The sequence below is a fragment of the Trachypithecus francoisi genome, unplaced genomic scaffold (genome assembly GCF_009764315.1).
Source record: "Trachypithecus francoisi isolate TF-2019V2 unplaced genomic scaffold, Tfra_2.0 Contig00579, whole genome shotgun sequence".
Taxonomy (NCBI): domain Eukaryota; kingdom Metazoa; phylum Chordata; class Mammalia; order Primates; family Cercopithecidae; genus Trachypithecus; species Trachypithecus francoisi.
Window position 1 is genome coordinate 47,253 of NW_022680743.1, and position 8,434 is coordinate 55,686.

The window sequence follows — 8,434 nt, forward strand, 5'->3', positions numbered from 1 at the left end:
CAAATAATATATATTTTAACCAATATACATTTTTCATCATGTTATTATCTTTTCCGCTTTTCTATAAGGCATTTTCAAACTTTAGTGTTTATTACCACCACCCAATGGGCTTGTTAAAACAGATTGCTGGTTTTTCTACCCTAAGAGTTTCTGATTCTGTGTGTCTGGGGTAAGGCCTCAGAATTGACATTTTTAACAAATTTCTAGGAGATGTTGATATTACCGGCCTAGAGACTACACTTTGAAAGCCATTGTCCTAGATATTCTCCTAATTTCTATACCCTTAAAAGCTAGTGCAAACAGTGTATCTTCCATTGTATATTTCTGCTATCACCACCACTTTCAGTAACCACCTTTGTCTCTAATCTCATATTGCATTTTTCACCTTCAATATTTGTTTGTTTCTTATGTGGTTAGCTATATTTATTTCCATATCTATTTTTATCAAGCTTTGTTTATTTATCTGTATCTAACCATCTCTCTATCTTGTATTCCTATGTAGCTTGTTGGATTTTTTGGTGTCTTAAATATTTTCTTCAAATTCCAATGGCAAAAAAAACTTGGTATCTGTGTATGTACTAAGGACCCTACTATTTGATGATGATATGTAAACAAATAAAGTCAGGATTTTATTTTTTTAGCTTTGAATTTTTCCCATTTTACTTTAAATCAGATTTCAATTCTTTTTTTCTTCCAACTCTACCATATAGAATTTCACTTGATAGCATTTTCTCACTCAAGCCGTATTTGTTGCCATATTTGAAGTTGTAGTGGAACATTTTTTTTTCCTCTCTTTAATCTGCTATAGGTAGGAAGTGTTGTACAGTTCCATTGCAAAAAAGGACACCTTCTCCAAGGCTCTACAACACGCACCTGCCTCCCTGATCTTACATGGAGTGGAATTCAGCCTGAATGCATACGTAAGTATTATGGATAAGAAATAATGCTATCATGGGTAAGAATTTATATGCATTGTTTTCTCCCTAGTATACAAATAAATTTACATCTATAGGTGTATCAAATTGACTTTTAGATTAAAAATCATACTTTGTGTATGTAATTTTATTACTGTATCATAAACCCATGGCCATTGGGAAGCACTCTCTAAGTAAGTCAGAAAGCACAAGGCACAATTTTGTTCTTTTTGTAAAGACCTTAAGTTTATTTATATATTTAGCCAACTGGTAATTTTAGGTGATGATTAGTTTAGGTTTTAGTTTATAGATCTGCACCTATCAGTCTGAAGTAATCTAAAATACCCGAGATGCCAATCTAACGGCTTCTAATTTTTAAAAATCACTTGTGAAAATATTATCTGAGAATCTGGGGGAACTAGAAATATATATGAAAGGAAATATTCATGGGCACTTGGCCAGAAATTTGAAAACGATTTTAGAATTTCCTTTATACGTTCTCTGATTCTAAGCGGAGAGCACTTCCTGTACAGATTAAATAAGAACAAAGCCCAGGGCCACTAAATAACTTTTTCTGACATACAATTAGAAATGAATTCTAGCTGGTCAGCTATTTGGCTTTTCTTTCTCTCCAGTTGTCTTTTTAAAAAATATCCTCCCTTATCTTTTGAATTGTGTTTCTTGATGAAAAATGGAAAAGAAGTAAGCTAAAGTAGAAACATTTATTAGGATGGTATCTAGCTTTCAGGATTTGCTGAAGCCTACACAAGCCCAGTGAATTTACTCTATCCCTGTTCAGAACCATCCAAATGATTGTGGGGGCACCTAGGGACCAGCGGCTTACTTTAAAGCAGGAGAACACTCCACAGAGATTCCATGTTATGTGCCTTGTTGGCTTATATTTAAATGTAGAAAATTCCTTAAAAGAGAATTCCTCAGAATGTGTACTTTAAAACAGCTGTGTGGGCTGTAACTAGGAATTTCATAGTAAACTATGGTTCTTTGATGTCCTCCAGTTGGGATATGATAGTTTAAATAAAGTTAAACAGTGTCTGTTACTGCAAAGCATCTCAAAGTTTCTAACATGTCCATAACATAGGGCTTAAGAAGGCAGTAGAGACAGACTGTAGTTTTCCTTATCAATACTTACTGCAGGAGGATTACATTTCACTAACTGAATTATAGTAAATATAAACCATTCAGGCCAGGCATGGTGTCTCAGGCCTATAATCCCAGCATTTTGGGAGACCGACGTGGGCAGATCACTTGAGGTCAGGAGTTCGAGACCAGCTGGGTCAGCATAGTGAACCCCCATCTCTATTAAAAACACAAAAAATTAGCTGGGTGTGGTGGCAGGTGCCTGTAGTCCCAGCTACTCAGGAGGCTGAGGCCGGACAATCGTTTGAACCCAGGAGGTGGAGGCTGCAGTGAACTGAGATTGAGACACTTTACTCCAGCCTGGGCAGCGGAGTGAAACTCCATCTCAAAAACAACAAAAACAAAAACAAAAAGTCATTTAACACAATGCTTAGCCCATGGAGTAAAAAAAATGTTAGCTATTATTTATACTGTTATGGACTGCCATTAAGAAACAAATAAAAAATATTGCTTTCTAAAATGTATCCACAGAACACTTTTTTCAGAGATCACTTTTATAGATCTCTTCTTTATGGTACTTTCCTAACGAAGTACCATAAGCTGGCTAGCTTAACACAATAGGAATTTATTTAAAAATGCTATCTGTTTTAGGGGAAAAGTTTCTTGTAGCATTTGTCTCTGACTGAGAAAGTAATGGTCTTTAGAAGGCATAAAACCAATGAAATAAGGGAAGAGATGGTGTAATCAAGGTGGAGAATAAGGAGTGGAAGGAAACATGGAGAAAAGGAGATAATTCGGTGAATAAAATGATACTTCTAGCATACGGATCCAAATATGTCCTGAAAATTCCATATGTAAAACAAGTATTAAAATGCACTTTTATTGGGAAGTATTAATACCAAAGCAATATAATTAGCTGTGGTTTTATTTAACCATAGAAAATAGATTTTTATTTTAAAATAAATATAATAAATTTAAAATTCATAAAATAATATTTTCTGAACTCATAGAAAACCTGAGCTTGACAAACATTAAAAGATCCTTTAAAATGCTGAAGTTTGTTGTGACTCTCTAGAATGTGTGACTATCTAAAATGGTAAAGCATACATTTGTGAGCTTAGTTATTGACAATGTCTTTTTTTTTCTCATTTTATTTAACATCTACTAGTGTTCCACACATTGTGGGCTAGAAAATGCTAAAGTATGAAATCAATAAGTATATTTGCATTGAAACATTTTTGTGATTTATTAGAATAATTATTCAAAGATATATGTATATAAAGATATTGAAGTGTGTCTAAAATGTATTGTGACTCCTGTCTCAAAATTTTCTTAACATATTTATAGAAAATTTACATTGTTCTCTTTTTTAAATATAGCCCACAGCTGTAAACAGCCAGAAACTCCTGCTCATGCAAATGTAGTAGGGATGGACCTTCCATCTCATGGATATACACTGATTTATACCTGTCAGCCTGGCTTCTTCTTAGCAGGTGGAACAGAACATAGAGTGTGTAGATCCGATAACACCTGGACTGGAAAAGTTCCTGTTTGTGAAGGTAAGTTTTCTCTATAGAATCTTTTTAACACAAGAGATTGTACTATTGCCTTCCTTGGCTCTAGACAAAAACTCAACTCAAATTAGCATAGGAACAAGGGAAATTTGTTGATTAACTCCAAGTCTAGGAGTAATATAAGCACTTCTGGATCCAGAGATATATAAATTTTATGAATCTATTCAAAGCGTTTTTCCCATGCAAATGTTACTTCTTGCCTTTATTCTATCTTCAAGTTCTCTCTGCAAGGTAGGTACATTATTTTTCTAGGGCTTTCATAACAAAGTACCATAAGCTGGCTAGCTTAACACAATAGGAATTTATTATTTTGCAATTCTGAAGTCCAGAAGTCCAAAATTAAGGTGTCAGCAGGGCCTTATGCCCTCTGTGAGCTCTAAGCAGAAACCATTCCTTGCCTCTTCCGATTTTCTCATAGCTTCTGACAATCCTGGGTTTTCATTGACTCCTTGCCTTACTCCAATTTCTACCCCATTTCAACATGGCCTTCTTTTCTGTGTATCTTTGTGTGGCCTCTCCTCTTCTTATAAGGATACCAGTCCTTGTATTTAGGGCCCATCCTAAATTCAGGATTGTTTTATCCCAAGATCTCTAGTTAATTACATTTGCAAAGGCCTCCTTTCCAAACAAGGTCATAGAGATACCAGGTGAACATAAATTATGTGGGTACATTCTTCATTAGAGTAGGGAAAATTGCTACCATAATGCCTAGGTTACTCTGCCAGAGTAACCCTAGTAGAAAGAGTCCTTCCCAAAGTTTGGTCAGGAAAGCACTATCTGGGATTCTGTTTGCCACAATTTTGAATGAAGCCCATCACCAAATCCATTACTCAGCCTGGATTCTATGGTATTAATATTTGGACCAGATGTGGGTGAAGTGTCCACCCTATTGCTGCTCGGTCAGGACAATTTCCATTTGGAAAAGGGTTATATTGCCAGAAGAAGGAGTAAAGGAAGTTTTTCCAGTGTTTTTGGTAAGGTCATCAACAAAATCCATTTCCTTATATCCAAAATATCCTATTTGTAAAGCTTCTAATTTTTTATCTAATGCAGTTGTCGTAAATGGCAATTACTTTCTTTTATTTGAAATGTTTTCATTCTCTTTACCAGAACATTCCTCTTCTATTATTCTTTCTATTTTTCTTTTTTTTTTTTTTTAAATGATTGAAATCCCTGTAGTATGAGAAGACCTTATTCTTTGGTTTGTTTGCTTGTCATTATCTGCTTCCACTCTCCTATCCTCCTATCTACCCCTCTTCAACTAGAATGTAATCTTATAAGAGACTTTACTCAAAGTTTACAACTGTAATTTTAACACAAATCAGTACCTTACATGTGAAAAGCATTCAATAAATATTTGTTGAATGAGTAAATGTTTTACTTCCTCCTAATTCTGGGTATCCATTCTCTATTTCCTTTATAAACTGATTGTTTTCTACTTGTGATTTTCTAAAGATGCAGTACTCAGCCATCTCTTGCTTTCATCTTGTATTCACTTTTAGGTGATGTCATTCAAGCCAGTGGCTTCAATAGCAGTCCTTATGTAGATTACTTACAAATTAATATTTCTAGCTTATTTATCTTATTTTAGCTTCACCCTTACATATTCAGTTGTTTGCTTGATATCTCTACTGGAATTCTTCAGTGGCATTTTAATACTCAATACATGCAAAACTAAACTCATCAATTTCTTTTCTCCATATAGTTTCCCTTTGGTATTACCTATCTCAGTGATATTACCATCCTATAGTTACACATGAGATCTAGTAAATTCCGCCTTTGAGTCTATCCAATTGCTAATGACATTTTTATCTCAACAAACTTTGATTTTTAAATGTAAACCCTACCCAAATAGTTTTTGCCTTCTGTCAACAAGAACGACCCTGAACTCTCAGCTTCCATGTTGGAGGCAACTGTCTCCACTTTGGCTTATGCCTTTAAAATAAGAAATGACATCCCAAGATGATAAAGCAACACAAATCTGCCCCTTGTGTCAATAGACTGTAATGGGAATAATTACTGAAATCATTAGTTACATAATGAGTGTTGAGTAGGGTACTGAGATGTTGTGATGAATGGGATATTTTAGAGAAAACTATGTGAAATGTCAGACAATAAAATGGACAGTGCATCACATTGTGTGTGTGTGTGTGTGTGTGTGTGTGCGCACATGTGTATGTAATTAATTACATCAACTTTTGTAAACACGTTTATTTCTTTTCATAGCTGGTTCTAAAATATTGGTGAAAGATCCCAGACCTGCACTGGGAACACCCAGCCCAAAGCTAAGTGGTTAGTAATGTCATTTGTTTTTCTAGAATTCATTATTTCTAAAAATGGTCTACTGTTTTCTTGGCATAGTAACTGTGTATTTAAAAAACATTTAAGTATAAAAACTATGACTGTCTTGAATTCGATAATTCACAAGATGTTGAATTTAAAGCAATGTAATACAGTGACATGTTAGTATTCCAAAAGTATTGTTCGTAGTTCTGTCTGCTAAAAATATTGAAATTTCCCTTGAAGAGTATCTGTAAATGACTATAGCATAATGATAATACTTTCATTTAAAATATAAAAATAAAAATAAGGTCTTATTTAAAATTTTTAAATGTCTATGTTTTAAAAAGGACTCAAATACACTTGGTATGAGAATAAAGATCAGTAACTTCTAGGACTTGACCAGTTTATTTTCACTTATTTGATTTAAAAAGCAAACTAGAAAACCTAGTACAATCAATACAAACATAAACTTTAAAGCCCTACAACCTTGATGTAATTCTCATCTTATACACTCTCTTACATGTGACCTTGGAAAAATTATTTTATATATCTGAGTCTCCATATATTTTTCTATACAAAATAAATAATAATTAAATAATTATATAATAAGCTTCATGCAAATGAAGTGCAAAGTGCTTAGCCCATAGTAAGGGCTCAATATATGAGTTGCTTTGTATTAGTCTGTTTTCACACTCCAGATAAAGACATACCCAAGACTAGGCAATTTAAAAAGAAAGAGGTTTAAGTGGACTCACAGTTCCATGTGACTGGGGAAGCCTCACAATCATGGAGGAAGGCAAGTAGGAGCAAGTCCTGTCTTACATGGATGGGGGCAGGCAAAGAGATAATGAGGAAGATGCAAAAGCAGAAATCCCTGATAAAACCACCAGATCTTGTGAGACTTATTTACTACCACGAGAACAGTATCCATGATTCAATTATCTCCCACCAGGTTCCTCCCACAACATGTGGGAATTATGAGAGTACAAATCAAGTTGAGATTTGGGTGGGGACACAGAGCCAAACCATATCATTCTTATTCAGTATTAGTATTTTTTATGTGATACTATTAAAAAGCTGCCAATAAAGTAAGAGCTTAATATCTTATCTTAACCTTGGAAACAGATTTCTCTCAGTTGTATTGGGCCAAGAACTACATTAGGATCTAATTTTAGTTGTGTTTAGAAGTGCTCCATGTACATACTATAAAAGTGGAGGGACCACAAAGTTCTGTGATTTACACTGATACATTCAACACTTAAATGAAAACATGCTGAATGCCATTGAGGAAATCAAAGAATAGATAAAAGTAAGGCAGAGTTTGTTTGCAAGGGAGTCAGAAAACCATAATTGTCCATCAATGCCCCAAATTTTCCAAGGGCAATGCTTGATTTGGGACCAGCTGGAAGCTCTGAATAGTAGCTCCAGCACATCAAATCTATAAAAAACTGCTCATATATTAAATAATAAATAAAATTAAACAAATTTTAAAACAAAGTTAGTCTTCATAGCTCATATCTGACAAGGATGCAATTAAAGTTCAATAAGAAAATATGTGATTAAAAAAAATTCCTGGCCGGGCGCGGTGGCTCAAGCCTGTAATCCCAGCACTTTGGGAGGGCGAGACGGGCGGATCGTGAGGTCAGGAGATCGAGACCAGCCTGGCTAACACGGTGAAACCCGTCTTACTAAAAAAATACAAAAAAAAAAAAAAAAATCCGTACATTTTAAAGAAAAAAAGCCTCAGAATTAATTAGTTGTGTCCTTTTTTTTTTTTTTTTTTTGAGACGGAGTCTCGCTCTGTCACCCAGCCTGGAGTGCAGTGGCCGGATCTCAGCTTACTGCAAGCTCCGCCTCCCGGGTTTACGCCATTCTCCTGCCTCAGCCTCCTGAGTAGCTGGGACTACAGGTGCCCGCCACCCCGCCCAGCTAGTTTTTTTGTATTTTTTTTAGTAGAGACGGGGTTTCACCATGTTAGCCAGGCAGGTCTCGATCTTCTGACCTCGTGATCCGCCCGTCTAGGCCTCCCAAAGTGCTGGGATTATAGGCTTGAGCCACCGCGCCCGGCCAGTTGTGTCCCTTTAAGAGAACATTAAGACTATAACAGTAACAGGGCAGAAATCATGTAATAATAAAAACAAGCAACCACCCAAAACAATAGAAGAATCTCAACAGAACTAAATGTCATTCTTTTTAGAAACAAAGTAGAAAAATTTCTAGTAAAAATAATATAACAAAGAAAATACAAGCATAACTACATAGATTAATGAAAATCAAAATATATTAAGGGAAAACTGTCAATAACTATCAACATTTAAAAACATTTACACAAAGTAGACAAATTACTAGAACACTACATCTTACTAGAACTAACTAATAAAAGAATATGTGAATAATTTTATAGCAAATAAAGAACTGGTTAAAATTATTTCCATAAAGAAAATGAGGTCTATGTGGCTCTACTGACAAGTTTCACCACATTTTAAAGAACAGAATGGATCTTTCAAGTTTTTTTTTTTTTTTTTTTTTTTTTTGAGACGGAGACTCGCTCTGTCGCCCGGGCTG

At 34.9% G+C, this 8,434-nt stretch overlaps 1 long non-coding RNA gene across 1 annotated transcript; it reads left to right on the forward strand.

The window, feature by feature from the left end:
- The first annotated feature begins 814 nt into the window (after positions 1 to 814).
- Positions 815 to 5,864, forward strand: LOC117085726. The gene is made up of 3 exons (XR_004438061.1): positions 815 to 920; positions 3,392 to 3,571; positions 5,813 to 5,864. It is a non-coding gene; the product is annotated as an uncharacterized LOC117085726 (long non-coding RNA).
- Positions 5,865 to 8,434: the final 2,570 nt, after the last annotated feature.